The sequence below is a fragment of the Hylaeus volcanicus genome, chromosome 3, assembly GCF_026283585.1.
Source record: "Hylaeus volcanicus isolate JK05 chromosome 3, UHH_iyHylVolc1.0_haploid, whole genome shotgun sequence".
In the NCBI taxonomy this organism is placed as follows: Eukaryota; Metazoa; Arthropoda; class Insecta; order Hymenoptera; family Colletidae; genus Hylaeus; species Hylaeus volcanicus.
The window spans coordinates 25,783,967-25,807,176 of NC_071978.1; the positions used below are offsets into that span (position 1 = coordinate 25,783,967).

General features: G+C 44.7%; 1 protein-coding gene across 5 annotated transcripts in view; it reads right to left on the minus strand.

The window, feature by feature from the left end:
* Positions 1 to 23,210, minus strand: part of LOC128873657 (leucine-rich repeat-containing protein 4C-like) — a 260,823-nt gene that overhangs the window by 203,529 nt on the left and 34,084 nt on the right. Inside the window, exon 2 of one of the 5 annotated variants that reach the window (XM_054117365.1) lies at positions 8,024 to 8,196. The exons of the other annotated variants lie outside the window; for them this stretch is intronic. The gene's annotated coding sequence lies outside the window, so the exon portion shown is untranslated. The remainder of the gene's footprint in view (positions 1 to 8,023; positions 8,197 to 23,210) is intronic. 5 annotated transcript variants of the gene reach the window in all.

The following is a 23,210-nucleotide window of genomic DNA, read 5'->3' on the forward strand; positions in this document are numbered from 1 at the left end:
TCTCACGGCTCCGAAGTAGACAGGAAAAATCCGTGCGAGTGTGGAGGAGGTGTACGTGTACAGACGACTCGCGTGTGTACGTGTATTGCCTCTAGGAACACGTATACGTCTCAGGTATACCCGAGAGTGTGAAACCATTCTTTCCCGTAAAATTCTACGGTGGTCAGCAAGATAGCTAGTGGATACTTATTCCGCATATAGACTTATGAGCGGACGTGTTCGAGCTTCGGAATGGCGACTACGACAGCATGACCGAATTTCACTCACTTTTCTCGTTCATGGTTCATGCACGTACACACGCTGGCCACGCGAGGATTGGTGCACCGGAGAGCAAGTGTCACGGAATCCCGAGGAGGATATCGACAAGTATTTTCCCAGGGAAGTGTGATCTGTAACGAGCGGATTTTCGAGTATTCCGATCATATATTCTCATCGGGAAACTTTACGACCAGCTTAGGATCCAACGTTTACTTCCACCGGCGATCTAATGCGTTCCCTGCGCGATGCTGGACTCTCGTGCGTTGGAAAACAGAACGGTCGAACTGCGACGGTGTGTTCGTCGAAATAATGTTGAATGAAATTAGGTGCAGAAATTAATTCTGTATCTTGGTAAAAGTAAACTGACAATTTCATTATAAAGAAAATACGACTTTTAATTTTTCTTAATAACGTTTCTTTCCTACAAATGTTTGAAACATAAAACACGAATGAGCACATGTACCCATAGAATATAAGAAAACTCGCGTAAACACCATATAACTCCCAACAGAGAGTTCCATTTGGGGCTCAAATAATAATAAACAAACATGAAGTAGCCCAGTCACTCGTATCCGTAGTAAAAATAGCCCCTGGAAAACTCCACTTTCAAACCAGACGAATGATACAAGAAAACAGAGAACCGCGATACCACTCGCAAGAAGAAAACACACACAGCGCTAATTGGCACGAGAAAGTCAGATTGAAATTGTTCCCGAATATCCACCTCAAACCGTAGTCCTGTAACGCAAACAGTAATATAGTATATCCTTTGTGCAAACGTATGAGGGATGCGCTCACATAGTCGGCCATACGTGTCTCCAATGTAGCGCGAGGTTTATTTGCGCGCAACTATTGCCAATCTAAGAAGCGTATAGAATTATAAACAGCGACGTACAAATTCCCCGAGTCCCAGAGATAATCCTCGAGTTTGTTTACTTACGGCGATGAAACCGATGCGAGAAGTAACTACGAGGCCACGCATAAAGGAAAGCGTTACGTAATACCCCGAACAGAAAGAGTTTTCCAGCAGCAGTGAAACAAGCACGAGCAGTAGGTAAAAGGTGGGTTACATGGCTCGCGCACTTTATGCTTATCACGTTGTTCATTAGCGGAACGCCCCGGTTTCGCGAGTAAAATTTAGTCACAATAAAGCGATTACGCTTTTTCCTTTTTTTTTTTTCTGGTACAATTAACCGCGCCCGATCCACGGATAGCGAGATAACATAAAGATGAATATTCACCGCACGACACTGGGGCTTGAACTAAATTATAATTGTGCGTTATTAGAGTTGATCATCGAGTTCATTATTTCGTAAGAAAATACGGTGTACTTGTAAATATGAGGCTCTTCAAAAGGGGCTTTAGAGACGATCTTGAAGAGCCTCATATTTACAAGTGCACGCAAAGAAGTAAAAAACAAAAATCCTAATCCCATTAGGGTCGCGCCCTATTCAACCCTCTCGCGGAATCCAACACCGGCACCATCCCTAAGGGACGCAAGAAACAGAAAACGCTGCCGTTAAACTGCACAGAGTATCGTTTTCTTTTCGTTAAACCCGACCGACACTTCGCCTCGACCCTCTAATTAATCGATACGATCTCGCAGGAAGCCGTCGGTATCCTGGTCTGGCAGAGGCGGACAGAGGTGAAAAGAAAAGAGCCGAACCGCCAACGATAAACCAAAGACAAGTTCCCTCATGCACGCGTCGCTGATGATACCAAGCCGAATATCTTTTTTCCTCGTAGATTGCCGGCTAGAGCCGGTAATTCCGACGGAAAGAGGAGATCGTAATTAGGTAGCCGTCGCTCCTACGCGAGAGGAGAGGACGAAGACGACGCTGCGTTGTATTAAAGTTGAGGAGACACCGTTCTTGAAAGAGAATGCGAGGGGTTCGGGGAACCCTCTATTGCCGCTTGCATGGTGCTCCAATTAGTCGATAAGATCTTTCGTCGGAGAGGCCGAACCCTCCGCGTGGCAGCCTGGAAGCCGGAATCGTTGCTTTCTGAACTACAATTGGTTGCCACTTTCTTACAAACACGCGTCGCTATCTGTACACACGTACGTGCTCTAAGGCGCTATCTCGATCGACGGAAAATGGGTTAAGATCCTCTTCAGCGATCGTAAATACACCTTGGACTGATTATTTAACTGTCCAGTGGATCTTTCATGAGTTTAGATTGAGGTAACAGGTTAAGAACCATTGTAATGGAGGGTTAAGGGCTGCTTCCGCAACGCACACTGTCTCCGAACGAGCCGGCATTTTCATCACCTGAAGATTACCTCTATCCGGATTATGGGATCCTCTGCATCCCCACGCAACTTCGAACCAACAATGTACGTTGACGTAATCGTTTCAGGGTTTACGTAGCCCTCGATTATCTGTTCAACTTTCCAGGAAAACTGATTTGCGCTTGTCAATTATGTACAAGTTAGTATTACAAGGTATGCTCATGGAGTAATGTCCGTCGTTGGGACAGATAGTTTAGAGATGAGACATACCTTCATTTAAGTTTCAATTCTCTCTGTATCGCTAAGAATAAAATCTGCATATACTTTCGTATTATTTGTATATCTATGTTCAGTGTTAAATCTACCGATGGATACTTCGAAATACTCTAACGCCTTAAATACAGCTACAAGTAGCGTTTGCAGCCCTAATCGGATAATATTAGTCACTTCGTCGCACAAGAGGTTGGCAGCTCCAGAAATCCGACTACGGGTAAACTCGAGATTGTGGATAAGTATTACACGAATCCCAGAAAATGCGGTCATCGATGCGAAACGTTTAGATTCGCTGCCTAACGGAGGAAATAGTAAAATTTCGTGCTTGAATTATAAAACCTGCAGCCAGATCCGCGCAGATTTAAAATGCAATGGCCCCATTCAACGAAAATAGGCTGCCTGCTAGCGAATGTGGCGGGGCAACATCATCGTCATGCCGTGGAAACGGATTGAGATCGATATAAATATTTAAACAGGTTCATGAAAACGCGAGCGACGATTATCTCTTTTAAAAGAACGTACGCGTGGCATACGTAACGGGCTTGTGGTCCTTTGTTATGCGAAATTGTCCTGGTACCCACGAATGTTGAACGTTAAACGAATGGGACTCCTTTGCAAACTATTTACGGTATTAAAATTAATTTAATTCACCTTGCATTAACGTTTGAAACTATGCAGCAATGTAATTAATTTTGTTGCTGATGTGAGATCGCAAACAAAGTTTCTCTAAGAATTTATTCAAGATATAATCGGACAACATTCTTGCATGTTGATTAAACCTTTGGACTCTAAGCCATTAGACACCACGTTCGTACTCGGCTCTGAGGAATTTTTTTCTTACATTTCTGAGTCACAAGTCTTGCTAATTTGTTATTGGGTTGTCCCAAATGTTTCTTGTCCTCCTAGACAAGCGGCCGAAAGTGTTTCAGGAATGTTGTAACGTCATCGTTTTGACATATGGCGGTTACGTTGCAAACGTTACAGCCAGGCGACGTCGACAGTGGGGCTCAGAATGTGCAACGAATTATGTATCGCGAGCGTAACGTGCTCCGTGCCGGTTTGCTTTACCAACCAGCGAAGACATCAAGCGGTGCATTTCACGACGATCAGCTCGCCATCTGCCATAAACGTGCATAAGGAGTCGAACACGGTCGTGCACGTGCCGACACGCGAGCTTTCGCACCAGCTGTTCGGCCAGGCTGAAACGGAGCCACAGCTGTTGCTGAACCTGCGACGATCGATCCCTTGCATTTTTATCACAGAACGCTGAACAGAAACGTACCCGAGGAATGATTATCCGCGTTGTTGCGCGCATAATGGCCCCGCGGAGCATGTGATTTCAGCTGCGGAGCCCTCGAACGTCACCGAATTATGTAACCAAGCAGTTTGATGGCAACTGTGCGCGGTGTTAGACGACTGGGAACGTTAGACGCTGGTCGCGCGACACTCGTGAACTTGAGTAGCTGGAAAAATTGATCGCGTACTGGCAATCGCATATTGTCGGCTCACTGATCGGAGAAAGGAACCAGTCTGGCGTTCGTGTATCGAGGATGTTTGAGAAAGTTTGTTCGCGAGCTCGGAAACTAGGTACACTGGTCGAGTGTGTGGAATAAAGTGTGCGGAGAATTGTTATAATTTTTGCTTCAAATTAGAGAAAGTTTAGCCTGGAATGAATTCATATGTAACGTCGGCATGTGCCTATGGTACATTTACCTACTTTTAGTTGAACTATGTAGATACTTTTGAATGCATCGATGCATCAATTTTGAATGCGTTGGATACAGGTTTCCAACGATTATATTCCATCGTTACATTTCGTATAACAATATGTAGGTCCACGTTAGGCACCGATTGCCAATTACTCGATCACTGAGTTTTGATAATGTTAATTACAATTCGCCAGTGCGAGTACTTAAACATTTTCTCTTGATTTTAGGTTGTACTTTAACAATCGTAGGAATGCATCATTAATATAAACATCAATTACAGTTGGTCCGTAGCTGAGAAACTAATTGTAACGAAACGTTAATTGTTCTATGATGTTATGACAGAGCTGTGTTTAATAATCATACTAATTAGTTATGTAGGCTGCGATAACAAAACCCCAATATGTTTCGTTATAATAAAATATACTTCCACTGTCAACCGTCGACGTAGTTCAAAACTAAGCACGTGCATCCTCGCAGTGAGACATGATATATTTTAGTTTAGACGGAAGCTTTCATCCAGCTGTTAGCTTAGATGCAGGCGCAGCTGTTCCTAAACTTGCAACGACCGATTCTTGGCATTTCCTTAGATACTCGGATTCGCTTACAGAATGACATCGGATTATCGCCTAACATATGTTAACCACGGAGATGGGCAACACTTTACTCGAATAATAGGTGACAAATGAAACCATCGTGGAGGAGAGTTGTTTATCAGCTATTCGTTACTCGAGAGTTTTATTGAGTTCAGAATCTCACTAAGAAATTTCCTTGAACAAAAGTTAAAATGATTTCTTATTATTCACGAATTACTATTCTCACTTAGAATGACACTGTCTTAGGTCTCAATCAAGGCACAACTCACCACTTGATATGCATCTTTAATATTCCACGATTGTTCATGGGCATTCTATGTAAATCTGTACTTTTATCCGTTCGGCATGCTGTGTGCTTGTAGTACTAATTGAACATTTTCATTACGTGCAAATGAATTGACGTATGTAACGATGACACGAGCACGGTTAATTTAGCGGTTGTTAGCTCGAGTGAAGGAGCATTTGCAATCCCGTCTACGAGGATCGATCTTCCGCGCTATCATCGAAATCCAAAGGAGAGCGAACAAGGCTGTTGCTCGCATGTACGACATTGTTCAGCACACGTCGCCCTACTTGGCAGCTTGGCACGGGCACGCTGTTTTAATCTTTGCTTTTGATCGTAAACAGGGGACAGATTTGCACGGATGAAGACACACATTGAAAGCGCAACGAAGACAATACCACGGTTAGGCAAATGAATCGGTCTGAAAGTGTATGGCACAAAAATCTTAATCTTCCACAAACAATTCACTTGCTTCCATGTCAAATGAAAATAATGTTCTGGAGAATATTAAATTTCGTCTGGTCTATAACAAAATCCTGGATTAAAATCTCACGACACCAATGGTTCGAGGTTCATCGGGATCTTTTACTGAATTAATACGAAACTCCGAAAAAGGAAAGGACAGAATTTTTCGTCCGAAATTACCAGACAGATTAAATCAAAATTAATCAACCGAGATTCGCGGTACAAGCCGGTACAACCGGTTCTATAAAGTTGGAGATTAAGTTCGCGAAAGCCAGCTCAGTGGGAAAAATTAATTCACTCCCAATTTCCTCCGCCGCGCGCTCGCCCATTTTCTTCAACTACCCCTGTAGAGGAGGGAGTAAGAAAAGGTGACGGGGGGAAAAAAGAAGGAGCTAAGAAGAAAAGGACTCCCCCACTCTCGGCGCGCATATTATATTAGCATCACCCGCAAGATTTCGCGTGCAGCTGATTTTGCTTACCATTCGGGAAAAAGGTTTAGCCCCGAGATTCAAAGGGGACAACGACACCGTAGAACAAGAGGAGCCGACCCAGGAAGACGATGGAGAGAAAGAGACGACGAGACGGGGAGGGATGAACGACGACCCTGAAGGTGGAAGTGAAAATTATTCTCAGGGAATTTCACTCGAGCAGCCGCCGCCGCGGCGTGGAGCCTAGAGAACAAGAAGAAGAAGAAGAAGAACAAGAAGAAGAAGAAGAAGAAGAAGAAGAAGAAGCAGTCCGTTGGCTTTTCCCCTCTTTTTTCTACCTCTTCGCTCCACGCCTGGGCCGCTTCTCTTTTTGTTTTCACGCTAGGCGTCCCGAGGGGGATACGTTAAAGCCTGGCTGTAATCCGGGCGATGCAATCAAGTAGATGAGACGGGACTGTAACCTCCTCTATCCTCCCTCTGCTTCATCTTTTGCTTCTCGCTTCTGCCCTGTCTGTGCCTCTCTCCTCAACGTCGTCGTCCTCATTCCTCTTTACTCAGAGTTTCTCAAACAGCGGCCTTACCGCGGACCTCTTTGGGGGTCCGTGAGCTGGCAAAGGAAAGGAAGAAGCATGAGACGAGGAATAAATTGGATTTTTTCAAATAAGATCTGTGTTTATGTATCACTGTCCTCACCTCTGTAATTTTAAAAATATGTTTAACAATAATTGCACTAATTGCACATCAAAGGAATATTTCTAAGGCTCTTCGGCACCAATGCGTACAAGCGAGGCCTGTCCGATTACCGAGAAAGCCGCCCTATCTGTCATATCGCTAAGCTTCCAAGGATAGCGCCTAGCTGAGGTAGCCTTTGGTTTCGTCGATTCTCGCTGAGCAAGGCATGAGTCCGCACCTTCGTTCGTCCGCGAATGTTTGCTCCATACGATGAGATATGATCCGAATATGCCGACACCGGTAAAACCTAATCCTGCCTTCACACATCAATTTTAGGCCGTCATTTACATTGCCACTTATTGTTAATTAATAATCCATCGAAAGTTTTCTCCATAGGAAATATAAGTATATCATACATAAGTTTCACTAGCAGACTGCATATCATCTACTTTAAAAAGATAAAGAACGAACAGCAGACACAGTAAAAGTACACGTTAAATTTTGGAACAGGTCGAAGTTACGAACATAAGAATAGTCACATACGGAAGATAAGGTATTTCTTGGAAGCGATGACCAGTCAGGATTTCTGCATCGAGCCATTCAGGAATTTCCGGTGGCCAAGGCTAGCTTAAGCATACCAGCATGACCGGTATGCTTGATTTACGAGAGACTCGTGGATATCCGCCTTGCAATGAATCTTCTTTCACAATTACTGTAGCCTCGACATACTAGAAAGCTCCCTTAACTAGTAATTCCAACCCAACACGACTCATCTACACAAAAAAATCCTTCAGAGTAAAACAAGCTCCATCAATGGCGAGAGCATTTCCGCTCACGACCGCGTCAAATCAGAGCGCAACAATACGGACACAAATTTCATAAACTGCCGTGTCACTCGATTTAACCGAATGCTTTCGTTCGCCCTCCTTTCATAGCCGACGCAATTACAAACGCTTGCCTACACACCGGCATCAACCACCCTATCAAGTCCGTGGCGCTCTCTCGCTCGTCGCGTCTCTTCCTCGAGCGGAGGAGACTCGCAAAAAATTTCTTTAAACACGCGCTCATTGGTTATGCGCCAATGAGCACTCAAAGACCGAGAGGCAATTCACCAGACTCGTTTCTCCGCCCGTGATCCCCGAACGCCCCGCGTCGTCTGTCTCCCAACTAAAGGAGAATCAGGCGAAAGAAGAATCTCCCGCGGAATGTCTCCCACCGTGAGTTTGACGACGGTTTGCCTTATCGTAGCGACGGTCTCCCCGCTTCCTCTCGCGGCTGGTACACCCTGGAACGGAAATTCGTGACAACTTAGGACCGCGGGGAACGAGAATGTACGTCTTTCGTATGCTAGTGGTCCTCTGGACCGGAGATGCTAGAAACGAAATAAAAGTAAAAAAGTTTGAAAAAAAATTGAGAATGTATCGACAGTCCTTCCGAAATTACTCGGACTTCGTCGCGAGTAATCACGATTCGCTATCGAGTCTAATACTCTCTGGTGGACGCAGCATTGGTTCTTCCACACGAACCAACCTCACAAGTGACGAAACAACTTCCACTGTGACAGTTCGTTCGTCTACCCAGTAGGCTCTACTGGGAGACTGTTAATCTTAGTACCGACTCTCAAGAATACAGCTCCGAAGTGGACACGAGGGATTTCTCTCGAGTCTAGACGAAAACTGTCCTTTTACCTGAAGAGTGCCTATAAAGGAGACCTCGGTCGACCTCACCTCGACCACAGGACAATGCTTTTTGCCACCTCTACCAGACATCTACCAATTCTCACGCGACGGAAAGTCGATAGTCTAATGGAGCCCTAAATCGGCCCATACGCGCAGAGGATTATTGGAGGTTTATCCACGGGTTCGGTCGACCGTCTTTTTCGTTGGTCCCTTTCCTGAGAAAGACTACGACTTAACTTCAATTAAATCTCTGTAACGAGCATTCTAGATACGTCTTTTTATGTTAGGACGGCAGAGTAATTGGCACGAATTCCTGTCACGAGGTGTACGCACGTTGTACGTGGTTTGTTCGGAGGGATGCTGTCGATGGTATCGGACTAGACTCCTCTCTGTGTGCGCACACCGTCGAGGGGTAAAACCTGGCGCGCACTAATGCCCCGACCGACGACTGAAACGAATGATTTGCGAGGGTAGCTTAAGCTTCGTTACCGCGCGTAGGAGCAAACGTAGGGGAGGTTACTTGAAAACGCAGTGCGAGCGAGCGAGAGGTACTGAACCACGATGATTGGGTGCTTTCTGGAGGAACCAAGATGGAGAAGAATGTTTGACGAAAGTGCAGAGGGAAGTGCAGGGGGTGTGTGCGCGATGAAAGAGGGATTCGGCGATTTTAAACCGCGAACCTCGACCAGTGTTGCTCAAACTAAAATTTTAATGGAGTTCCATATTTGCACATTACCCGGTCTCGACTCAATCGTTTTATTGTTTCCGCAAGCCAATTAAGGACGGGTTAATGCAACAAACTTGCAACGTAGGAGCAAAAAGAGATACCGGAGACCCTTTGAAGTTATTTTTGTAACGCTCTAACGCAAACCAAGCGGTTAGACGCGTAATTGCAGTCTTTATCTCGCGTTCACGTGGGATTTCCCTGTAACTGGAATGTATTAATCAAACGGTTACTACGATCAAACAGTTAATATAGAGCGATTAAAACAGAGAATTCTGGGCGCACGGGGAAAATACAGAATTAGAAAATACACAGTTCCCCAACCACGCGTCCGGAATGCCCATCAGAGCGTTCCGTTCATTAAAGGGAAGTTGAGCAAACTTCGATAATTAATTGTAAAATCTGTAATAACAATGGCACGCAGCGGGCCATCAGAGAAACTTCACGATAGAAACGTTCGTCGCCATAAACGCTGGTGATGTTAAAAACAAAAAGTGGAACGACTCAGAATAAGTATTCTGAGTAATTGCGCTGTTCCAAAAATGAACGCAAAGAATATATTTAAATTAAGGACTCCAATTATAGGAATTCGATTTCTTCTTCGATTTCTAACCGAAAAAACCAACACTTTCAGAAAGATCCTATTTCGTTACACACTGTTATCCTCTTCCAAGCAAAATCCGAACATTATTATGAACAATCGCGTCGAAATATCCAAATAATCGAGTGGCAACAATTCCTTGTTTGTGTTCGAATAGCAGGCGATCATGAATAAATAGACCTGACATGATATTTCCAGGCGATGAATCGATTCGAAAGCTGGAAAGCGCTGATCTGGCCTGGCGAATCGTTGACTCGATGGCCCCGAATCGTACGAATCGACGGATGGAAAGAAGAAGGACGGAGACGACTCGACCGAATAATATTGTCGAATCATACCCAGCGGGCGGGTGCAGTTGACGATGAACCGTCGAATGCGGTTTTGGAAATCGGAGCGACGCAACTATGCCGCAAATAATTATTAGCTAGCCCGGCGCCAGTCCACGTTTAATCGTTCGTACGACTACGTATTAATAATAGGGAGACATTCGATGTACGACCGATACAGGCGTCGACTGCAGTCACCCGCAACTGAAGCATATTTTTGCGCCTGCTCGATCGATCCACTCAACAATTTTACAGCTGCACTTAGATCTTTACATAACGCTTAAACGTACTCGACCCACCTCGTTGAAATTTTTGCCTGACTGGTGCCACTTTATAGGAAAAATGTAACGTTGACATTATCTGCTGTTAGCTGTCATTTCTGACATGACAAAACTTAGGACTTTCGAGAGGGTAGATGCAATTCTCATTAGTAAAATTCGAGAATTTTTAGAAATCTCATTTTGAATTGAAAAAAAAAATTCGTTTGTCCATCGAGTAAATGTTGACGTCATCACTTATATCAATCTTGTCAAGGAGTGGTCGATCGTCAAACACACTGCCAAAACACAAATGTTCATGCTAGGGTTCGCCACCAACTTTCGATACTTTTCCAATCAGTGCTAAGTGTTGGTGCACACTATCGATAGCACAGTTCGGTCCTACCGCTATTTCCTGAGTGATTAAACGTGGTCCTACTTCGATTAGAACTTTTAATGCTTCGTAATCGAAATCTAGTGGTCGACCTAATCTTGATTCATTAGAAAGGTCCGAACTACTCCTCGGACATTCCCAAATACACCTTTGGCCCTATCTTATACACCTCTAAATATTCGAGTGTAAATGGCGTAAGAGTTGAACGTCAAAATTAATGGTACACAGGGTACAACAAGTGATCGGTATAATACAGGAATTGTTCAACAAACCATGTGATTTCAGTAAGCCGCATTCCAAGCGACTAATTTCGCATCTTACGTAAAATGAATCATCCGCAAAGAATCCTCGACGCGGTTCCTCGAGCGAAACCTGTTCCTCCGGGATCCGGTGCGTCAGTTATTAAGGAATGTTCAGGACTAACCTAAGGACACCAGCGTGCTCCGTATGCATGATTTACGAGCAGCAGGAGATATCCGTTTAAATATTAGTCATCCGAGATAATTGGTCCAGCCTCGGCGAATCGGAAGGATCCCTTAAACATTAATTCCGAAGGGAACACGACATGCTGACACAGAGATGGCTCATCTGGAAACAATGGACGTCCATGCGAGAGTATGTTCGGATTAAAATTAAAATTGATCAACGTTTGAGAAGCCAAACTCGTTCGCTTGATATTCGTTGAATCCTGTGTATGGAAACATTCGTTGAGACAAACTTTGCGACGACCTGAAAGACATTACCGTATCGCCGAGCCGGTCGACAATGAAACGGTTTATCCAAAAACGTGTCGCGCGAGATAACAGAATTTGCGCGATGCTACGTAACCGGCTTGGGAGGGTGGAGCGGTGCTCTTATCCTTTCCAAATTAAAAACCAGCCAAAACGATAACGTCGAGGGGCGGGGAATGCCGCACCGCGGAGCGATAAAACAGAAAATTAAAAACGAGCGCGATCTCGCGCAGCTCGCCCAGGCATATTCATACGACCAGTGTGTTCCCGTTCCGCCAGATACGAGCAAAAGAGTCGCGGAGCGAAGCTGTCCGACGAAAATCCTGCTAGATAAACCGACGGAACGGCACCGTACGTCAACCGTCCGCGCTCGTTACGCTACAGGAATCCTCGTAAAAGGGAATAAAAGATATACACGCGGACGCCTAACATTTTCGGAACAAAAGCCAGTAGCACAGATGTACGCGCGGATACGCCCGCTATCGAGAAACAAAGGATACCAGATACGAATACGGACATGGAGCCCGGATGCGCTGTACTCCGCGAACGCAGTCGTTTAAGAGCAATGCGACGCTCGTTCGCCCTTAATTGAACGTTTCTCAACGATTATTGTGGATTTTTTTATCGCAGAGACTATCAAGTCGGTCGATTTAACTCATTCTTTTTATCAGGGAGACGGGAAAGTAATGCCATTTCTTTTACATTAAACTCAAATAAATAGATATTTAATAAGTTTCTATTTTTAAGCAATTATGTAATCGCATAAATTTCCCTAAAAAATAAATTACTTTTTCACACCAAAAACTTCTCTACTTGATGCGCACTTCTGCATTCGCCAACCGAATAATTGAAAATCGAAGTCTCCTCGACCGCGATTCAAACTTTGGAACGGATGGGTCTGCAACAGACTTCTCTGCTTCCCGGGTTCTTATCGCTATCAGAAACTCGAAGCCATTCACGTCGCGCTATGCAATGAGCCGGCCTGTTTCATAGCGCGACGCAATTATCAGCGATTACAGCGAATTAGATTTTCCGAACCAGACTGCGGGTTTATCTGTTAAAAGAAATGGTAAAGAAGATGAAACTCGAGATTTGGGAAAACTGCCACTGTCAGTTTGGAGATGCAGATCCACAACACGAAGAGTGCCCCGAAGGCTCGTAGTCGTGGTGCAATTGGCAGCGCGCAAAAGCCGCTGGTAGATATCAAACTGTACAAACACCACTGTAAGGTATTATACCTTATGATGTTATAGAAGCTACTCGAGCAGGATACGAAGATCTCGATATGAATCCTGGATTATTAGTATTAATCGTATTAGAGGATTTGCGCGAAACAGTAGTGCAAATCTGAACAGTACGATATGAAAAATCACACAGAAAAGTAAATATAGCGGTACTCTAAAAAGTAGGAACGCTGTAATTTCGTACTTTCGAGAGCAATGCACAGTTTTATGTGAACCTTCCACCCCTCACAGATGCTTTCTACAAACGCTGTAAGTGACCGTACACGCCAGCAAGGTCGAGGGCATTTTCGCGAGTGACGCTTTCGACGTTCGTGGAGAAGAACTGTCTGGGAATGGAGAAAACCGAGCTGGGGAATGCGAAAGCCGGGCATAATCGGCTTATACAAACGAGCTGGATGCGGGAGTGTTGATATCAGAAACCATATAAAGATAAGTCCCGCCTTTTCTACCCCTACGTACAAGTACGATTCAAATCGAAACGACTCGCCAATCTCTACCAGCCAACTCTGGATCGTCTAATCGAAGGTAAGACTCAAATACCTGGAAATCACCTCGTTTCTCTCACGAAGATTTCACTGGATAACAAACGACTCGAGAAGGCCACGAATAAACGAATCGACGTTAAGACTCGTGGATCCTCAGAGTGCACGATGAAGGCGATTCTACGTCAGCATCGATTCTCCAAGACTCGAAATCGCGAAGACTCGCAGAGGCTTTTCCTGCCCGTGTGCTCGTACTCCAGGCATCGCTTCCGGAACAATCCTCTCGACTTACGCGTGCTCGGGACCAGACTTAATGGATTCGGGTAATTACTTCTCCCCCTCGAAAGACGTTACTTCGGTGGAGAGAAAAAAAGGCGATGCATAAAGGGGCTGGTTTCCCCGCGAGCGGCTCGAACGTTACAAAAGCCGTTCAAAAGCGGCCGAAGGTTCCATTTGGGCGTGCTCGAAACCGCGAGAACTGGATCCGCGTCCCTAGTTACCCTAAAACATCGCGCTATGGCGGCTCTCGGACGACTGGCGCGGGCCCAGGCGACGGTAGTGAAAAGGGATTGCCGACGGTGCGGGCACGCTCGCACACCCCGACAGAATGGATATAAAGCGAGAGCACTCAGTGCGTTTCCTGTCGGGGCTCTCCCGGAAGCGCAAGACACACATGTCGAGGCGAATGCCCTGCCGTAGATTTCTCCTTGCGCGTGTTGGTACACGTGGCCGCATAAAGGGCCCCGTTCGTCGCTGGAGCCGTTTGAAAAGTCCTTAAATTTTAATGTAAAGCTCCAAGTCTGGCTGTTGTGCCGGCTATGGGATTAAATCGAGGGCGAAGGGGATATACAGGGTGTCCCGTAACTGGTGGTATATACAAGCGAGTAGGGGCCGATTCTACGTGAAAAATTTAATCGAAAATGTGCAATAAAATTGTTTCGTATGAAAATTTTGTCATATTTTCTACATTTTCGATTCAATTTTTTACGTAGAATCACCCCCTACTCGCTTGCACCACCAGTTACGGGACACCCTGTATACGTATACCCACCACTGGCATTATCCACGCGCGCAGTTGGGTTTGCATTAAACGAGCAGCGGTGAATACAACGCAACGAAAAAAAAAGACAACCATAAAGCCCCTGGAAAGCTGTAAAGCTGGAAGAGATGGGATATACCGCTATTGCTATTGCCACTGTCGCGGGGAAGAATCGCGGCGGGGATTGCAAGACGGGGATGCTATGAATGGCGACGAGTGGCGGATAAAAGTTTCGGGATCTTGTAAAATGAAGCCTTGGAAAGAGTCCAGACAATTCCTGTCCCGCGGATTGACTTTTTACGGGAGTTGCGTGGAGAGAACGTCGTTTGCGAAGATTAGAAAAGAGTCGAACGAGTCAGTTTCGCCTACTCGAGGAAATATCCGGCTCCTTCTAATTCGATTTCACCGCGTATCTCGAGCCGACGATCGGACATTACACGGATTCTGTAAATGTGTTATGCTCGGGGTTAGGTGAAAATGACCACGGATTTGTTTCGGATTTATTTTCTTCGCACTTGCACAGTACGGAATTTGTTCAAATAGAAAGTTAATTTCCTGTTTGTAATTCGATTACAACTACCCTCTTATGGCCAGCAAATCTTATAGAGTCTTATAGTTTCTCCCTTTTCAGTCTCCCAATCGAGTTTGCACTATCGAGGAAGCTACCAGAGAGTTTCTTCTGGCGGTACGTCAGCTTTCTTCCATTTAGAAGTCCATCATTCGTCTGTACTCTTGTTCTCGTCAGAGAAAATCACTGTCTTTCATTGTCCGACATCGGTATCGAATTTTCTCGATATTATTGACACATATAATATTAAGTTGGCCAAACAGTTGATCGATGAAAAATACGATCGGTATGCGTATGTATGTATTAAAGTGTTCCTCCTCGAGCCTATTCCGTTTGACTCGAGCCAGTATCTCCCCCATGTGTGTCTTCAGCGAAAAATGTGCCGCTTATCGGATTCCGGGGTATCTGGCGCAGGCGGTTCGGCGATATTTCAACACCCTATTACAGAATCGTGGCGAGAAGCTCGTCAGGGTGTCCCCACCCTTATTTTATTCCGAAACTGGTCCGCGACGATAACTCGCGAGGTACAGAGCTGGATGGTAACAACGAGGGAAACTCGGTCCCAGCGAGCGGTTAACTTTTTTACTGCGGGATCCCGACTATAGCCAACCCCCTCCGAAAATGATTATTCCTCGCTTTACAGCTTTCTTGCCGAGTCTGGAGAGCTCCCTATATCCGTGGTTGGCGCATACACCCGCGCGACGCTACATTTCCCACAGGCGCACTAGTCTCTACGTGAATTGCATTAGAAATTCGGTGGAATATCCGGCGAACTTCCTACGCGCTGATCACTTGAGAATTTCAGCAAAGCGCACGTCGATTCGAAGGAGCTTACACCATAAATTTCGTCGTACGTGTGTTAACACCCACTTCGGAAGTAACGTCCCATTACTCGAAGAGTAACTCTCTTAATTATAAATTTGTAATTTCTATCGGCTTTAACGACACGCAACGAACACGTCGAGAAGAAATTGTTCCCATAGAGGGAACAAATATCATCATTCTGTGCTTCCGATATGAAATGTTCGCTTATCGATTTTATCAAGTCACAACGACACCCTGTCGCTTCTTCCATGTTACTACATGTTCTCGTACCACCGCCGAGAATACCCAGTATGAACGATTTTGTACGGATAATTGTATCCGCGTAGCGCTCCAGTTCCCCGCGACAAAAAGCTGCCTCGCAGTCAACATTTCCCAGACCACGGCAGAAAATCGGATCAGCAGTTCGCGAGGAACGATGAGGAATTCATAGCAATCACTCCACCAGCCCCGATTCCGCACTCAGGCTCGCGACGAGGATCCGAGGGAGGGATCCTATGATGTTACGCGTCGCTCCGAAATTCCTTTTTGTCACCGCGCTATGCCTCGTTAATTCGACACTTTCGCTTGCCGCCATTAAACAGAATAAATAATTACCATCAACAGAGGATAAACCCGGGGTTCAGGCGGCAGCCAGAGTACCTGGCGGATCGGGACGTGGCGTGAAAAAGGAACGGTAATGGCATAAATTGAAGTTTCTAGCTGGGCGTTAACAGACGTGCTAGCACGTCGCGGAATAACCCAGCGGCGCCCGAATACGCGCGATCCAAACTGCAGTCACTTTATAGGCGGCTGTGTGACGCGAGTTAACGATTACGAGCAACAACCGTGTAGCGATGGGTCCTGTACCGCGTCTGTACTATGTACCTATATGTATAGGAAAATATACTCATATTATTTTGAACAATTTCCCCTTTCGATACAAAAAACACCATATGTGCTCATGGTGGCGTCGTACCAACCCCATCCCGACAACAGTCTGCACTTATTTATCGAGTTGCTCGCGTATCGTCGATAGGTATCAGTCCCATCGCTAGCCCAAGTGTGTGCCATGATGGTGACACGCGTCAGGTAGAAAATTCTCATTTGAATTGCAGAAGCAGCAGTTGCGCGCGCGCTCGCATTCGTGGTCGACTGATTGATTCATCAAAGCAGCACGAGCAATTACGTCAGCGTAGACAGGTGCGAGAACGAAAAGATTTCCCCACCGCCGCGTGACAGACGCCACACCTTCGTTCGCGCTAGCAGGGACCAATTACAGTGTTCCTTGCAGCGCAACGCAAGAGTGCACCGTAGACACGCCGCGAAACTTTGTCGTGCAGGAGTTCCTGTTTGCCAGCCCGTGCGTGGAGTTTAACACAACGGGGAACGGTATACATCCGCGCGAACACGAAATTGTATATACGACTATACGTGTGCCCCGACCCAACGCGGATGGTCAGAATCATGAGTTATGGGACTTCTTGGCCGACTAACAAGGACCATTATTCGAGAGTCCGGGATCAATTTTCCTTGGAAATATGGTTTTGAACAGCAAAATCTGATTGATAAGTACATGTTCTTATTTGTGTCTCTTATTGATTTGTGTTGGAGAATGTTTTTCTAGGTGAGAGATGGGAGCGAAATTGATTGACTTCACTTTTAGCACCTTTTTTCATTTTTAGAAGAATTTTAGAAACTAGGATGGAATAACTTTTACACCAAATTTTTATATTTTTTGTTTCATGCAGTTAATAAGAGCTGAGTTACATGAGTTTCTGATAGCTTGAGACAAGTTCAAGTTTAATAGAGGTGTACGTGTTGAGGTTCCGCTTCGATTAAGTTCGTGGAAGTGAACAAGATTTCAGAGAAAAACACGATTTCTAAAGCGAACTAATTATTACTAGTTCCACAAATGTCGGGCGAGGGTGAAGTAAGGGCAAAGAACGCCGAGAGCGACAGGAAGGGTGTGGAAGCAGTCATTTAGCTAATGCACCGTTTTTCGTTTCTTCATTTTTATGCACACAGGGTGTCCCCGGAGATTCCAATTCGCTGCACAAGTATGATCCACGAATACGTATAAAGAAAGAGAAAAATATATCACGTAACAATAGCCTACTATATGCAGCAAAATTATATCATCATTATAGCTAAATATCAATACGAATTTGAGTGAATATTTAAGGAAAAGTATAAATAAATTACATGTCGTGTTCTCACTATAAAGTTTTAATAAAATATTCACGGACCTGTGTTTATACAACATTTGTTCTTATTCATACTCATAAACCGGCTTGGCGGAGTTTGGTCGGAAAATCCGGGCGCTTCCTGTATGTATTATGAATTATAAATGAAGCCAAAAAGTCGTAGGAATATTTTATGCATTATACTCACTAGAAAAATGATGCACATGACAGCAATATTTCATGTGACGGGACTTTCTGTAATCCGTACGTCTTGTAAAATATGGTTACAAGATACTACAAAGCGTTTCGACTGTCGGAAGCTGCGCACGATCGTTAGTAACATGGTATTCATTTAATCTTAGAATTCCTGGGGAAAGCAGGAGCTGTGAAATTGATGAAAAGTCGATAAATAAGTCACGGTGGTTAAAATTCAGGCTGGGAACGGTTCGCGCTCGATATGCTCCATAGAAGATTCAACGACGAATAAAACATGTTGGGGCAAAAACGTTCCACCGCGACATTCCGGCGTAATGTTAACCCCTTCGTGTTCGCACCTAGGTGAATTAAACTACTCCTTTTTTAAGACTTTGCTACGTGTAAAGTGAGAATGGAAAAAAAATGCACATTGGCTTTGTAATCGAAATAAACAAATTTTCAGCAAATATTGAAATATTTACCGACATATTTCTTTCTGAATTACATTTCGACCCTTACTTGAAAAGGTTTAACGATCAAAATTGTTTGAAGTGAACGTGTACCGAAAACGATATCGAGTACGAGGGGGTTAAAAGCATCCCCCAAAGCAGTCGTCTACGAAGTCAAATGTTTCGAAAAGCTCGCCATAAACCTTTCCCGTGCGACGCAAACCTCCACTCGGCTTCTGTTACCAGCGGGGGAACACTATCCGAGATCGCATTTCGGTGCGACACTAACAAGCAAAAATGCATACAGCGATCGCGGGTCACGTCGATGGATACTGTCAGCGTACGTTACGATCCGAGACGACGATTCTCCTCAGAAGCTATTAGACGCGAAATAGAAAAGTTGTCGCAGTAAACCGTTGGAAACTTTTCGGCCTGCCCTCTCGCGACTGGCCTCTGTCGTTCGCCGATTACACACAAATCCCCAAGTCCCATTTAACCCTTTCGAATCGTATATCTTCGATTGAAGAAACAGTTACTCTGATACATTACTTTCCAATGGGCTGGGCAGGAATGCCGAGGGGCTTCCGCGGCCAGGTCGTCACTGGCAATAATTCTAAGAAACGGCTGCGCATTGAAAGGGCTAAGAGTCATTACCGTGGAAGTCGCCATCTCGAACCACTATACGCGAGCAGACGAACGAGCCCGTTTATCTTGACCACGCCGAGGGAAGGCGCCGTATCTATTATGACGAGTTAACACCTTGCCGAGCGGCCATTTCGAGGCAGAATATCCCGTGCAACTTGCTGTCGGTGTGTAATTAAATGAGAAATGGAGACATCTAAATAAACTTCCTTCTACTTAGAGGTACGCTTAACACTAAAACCCTATCAAATTTTCCTGAAACCGCCTCGAACAATGACATCCCTAACTCAATATCAACCATAAAGAACCTTGAAAGCCTCAAAAATCCTCGAAAGAGGAATACCTTCCAGCAATAAATGGAACAATGGCCGCAGCATCCGAGGCATCCGATGAATTGGCGATCGATGAGGAAGATCGTCGATCGACGCCATTCGAAGCTGCTTCCATCGTTCAGCGATCGCTTTATTTTCCGAGCAATATTCGAACGCGGGATTTTCGCGCGGCAATATCCGTTCTCGCCGCGCGTAATCCTCGCAGCTTGAACTTTGCGCGAGGCTTTGAAGAGCCAAGGCATCAGGCAGCAGCCGCCGCCCGGTGTTCGACTTAACATTTGCGACCGTTTTTCTTCGTCAGGGCGGCAGGGAAACGGCGCCGCGACGGCGACGTCGTTACTGGCTGGCACGCGGAGCACTCGATGTAATCGTCGGCACGCGTAATTTACGGCGGGACTTTTCAAAGTCCTTAAACCTCACCGGACTCCTCTTTAATTACTCGCTGCTGCTCGATACAGAGCAACGCGAGCATCGCTGCACTGATTTCCACCAGGATAATTGCGATGGAATCATGCCCGCCACTGTGGACATATTTCTTTATGGACTGGCAGCCTGGTGTAGTCTATTTTTGCCTTAATAGTACGAAAAATGTATATCAATGTATATCAATGTACATCTCTGTATATTCGATCCAAAAACGACTCGAACCGCGTGAATGGTAACGTCAGGAAGCCTATCTCGCTCGCGACTTGCCAATTAGCCGTTACTTATTCATGGAACCGGGAAGCGCAGCCCCCGTCATCGATTTCCTGTTTGCCAGGATCTTAATTGCACTCGGTCCCTTTGAAAAACCGTAGACACTGCCGAAACGTGTCTCCGCCTCGGAACAGCCAGCGGAACTTATTAAAATATATTGCGGGTAGGGATTACAGCTGCGGGGCATGACAATAAGGGACGAGATTAGAAGTTACGAGAATAGGCTGCGCCCGGGGATTAGAAACGTGGAGTAGGACGATAAGGGTTCTTATGATACGTAACTGAAGCCTGTTAGAATGTTATTAGCGGCTCGAACTAGGCGACGAAACGAAGAGAACAGAGGCTTACAAGGGACGATAAGTTACGGAGCTGTGTGCGCGCCGTGGGGAATTTATGGTCGCGAAATTAAGATTCTATTGGGTCCTTAATATATTATGGAACGCAGAGAATAGATTTCGACGCGATGGAGGGGAATAAAAATTTCCTAGTTCCGGAGCCAGGCGAACGGCTCGCCACGTTAATAATCGCACGAGGTAAATATAGCGCTTCTCATTGGACGTAACCGGAGTCCGAGGCGGAGCGATTAATTTTTAATTCATCGTCGAGCAACACGAAGAAGCAATTCATTACCGCAACGAGCGGCTATGGTCAGGTTTCTTCGGAGCCATTCACGTTATAACGAACGGCTAGCGAACGTTACGTCGCATTAAAAGAGGGCATTCTGGCCTGGACTACATTTTCGAGCTGCTTTTACGAATCGGACAAAAGAAATCCGTGTGAAGGAAATATAGTGCCTCGTAAAAAGCAATTCTGGCTATTGAGATTAAATTTCATTTCTTGTACTTTTGTCGATGAAAAGATTTGCAACGTGTAAAAATAAAGAACAACGATTGCGGGATTAAAAACGGACATTTATTAACGTTTCGACTCTTTAGATCGAGTTACTCTCAGAATCTATGAACGATATAATATATTTAATTACATGGAAGTTGAAGGAAATGTGTCAACAGTTTTGAAGACTTTCAAGGGTTTTGTAAAAGATTTTATTTTGTATTATTCTTAAGAAAAAGCGTGTAATTCTTGAGAACAATAAGGAAAGATGAAAAGATGCACCTGCAAATTAAGAGGCTCATTAATTTATATTCATAATTTACATATGTTACTTTCCTTTATTCGACAACTATTAAGAGTGAAGTTTTGGGAACGCTGGTCTAACGATGAACAAACGAAACGTTAGAGATTGTTGGCAGAAACTGAAAATAAATTATGGGGCGCAATCATGTGCCGCGTCCATTATAATTTTATCGATGGAATTGCAGTAATCGTTCACAGAATTCCTACAAAGCAATCAAATGAAATTCATACGAGGCCAAATGACTGCGATCTATCAATGTCTACGTGCAGTATTGGGATATTTTCGTCACCGCTCCTATTAAACGGAATAACTGTGTGCTGAACGTGAGTCAATTTCCGCGGGGACTCATTACGCGAAATTAAAACCCAAGTGGAAAAATTGGAAACCGGAGAAATGTCGATTATTTGCTCAACTGATTGATCATAGCTCTATCTCTCTATAATCAAATGTGAAATAGTAATTTACTTTAGCCTGGTCAGCAATATCATTCATTTACATCCTTGTTATTTTCTTACTCCATAATGTAATTGCACTTTTTATTCTAAAAGGGATCTCATACATTTTTGTGAACAATTTCTTGTTATAGATATAAAAGTATCTAAAGTACATTAAGCCATACATATATATAGAAAGTAATATTCCTGGTCTGTACAGCAATAGTATTGTGGTGTTTCGTCCTAGATCCGTCGAGAGCACTTCGGTAAGGCTTTTCTAGAGGATTTTGCCTTAGACGCGCCTACCATTTGGGGCAGTCTTCTATATGTGGAGTCTATGGATCTAGGGCGAAACGCTACAATACCACTGCTCTACCAACAGAGATATTACATACCGAAGAAAAGTATTCGAAACGTTTATACAAACAATTTCGAGAAATATTCAGGATAATGATCGGAAGAGCAAATTGATAATAATTCAATGTAACGTTTAAAATCGAGAAAAAAAGATATTTCCTAGTCTAATAAGTTTACAAATGGTTAAAGAAAAACTATTCACTGAGAGATATCCTCGATTGATATCAGACGCTGACTCATGTTTACAAACTTGGAAAACGTTCCCGTTGAATAACACGTATACTGAGAGCTATCAATTGTAATTTATAAAGTTGAAGGCGAAATGTTCTTCGAAATGCCAAATTTAGTAGAATCTCCTCACCTCCGCGATAGAAATCCTAGTTCTCAGCTACTGTACCAAACAAATCGTCGATATTGACTCGTCCAGGGACAAAGAACCGACGAACTTGCCCGTGGACTGTGAAACTGTTCCAGTCAAAGGAAGGGAAATCGTCGCGTCGAGCCTTTGAGGCCCGAGAATAAATTTTCATTCGATCGTGACCTTTCGCTATTCGCTTCTATGAAAGATTCAAACGATCGTTACGCAACCGACCAGACGCGGCGGGATGCAAACACGTTCAATTAGAAACGCAACGCGACGCTCGTGAATATCATCCGGTAATCGCGGAATTGCTGTTTCGTTCTTCGAACGTGAATCTCAAGGCTCGTTAGCAAGAGAACTCTGGAACGACGTCTTTCGCAACAAAGAATGTCTAATGCGTCGCGTCACGATCTCCTTCTGCTCGCGACGTGCATGCGGAAGCATTAATTGATCGATTTCTCGGGAGACTTTGATGAATCTGGCGTCTTGGTTGCGCCGCGAATGATCGTCGCGTCCTCTAAGTGCGTTAGCAGTTCGCATGTTAATCACATCAGCCGAGATCGCTTTTCGCGCGAATAATAGTAATCACTGTAATGGTGCACTGCTGCACAGTGAATTCAAATTGTACTCCTATTTTATTGTAATAGGAAGAGTTTACGTATATTT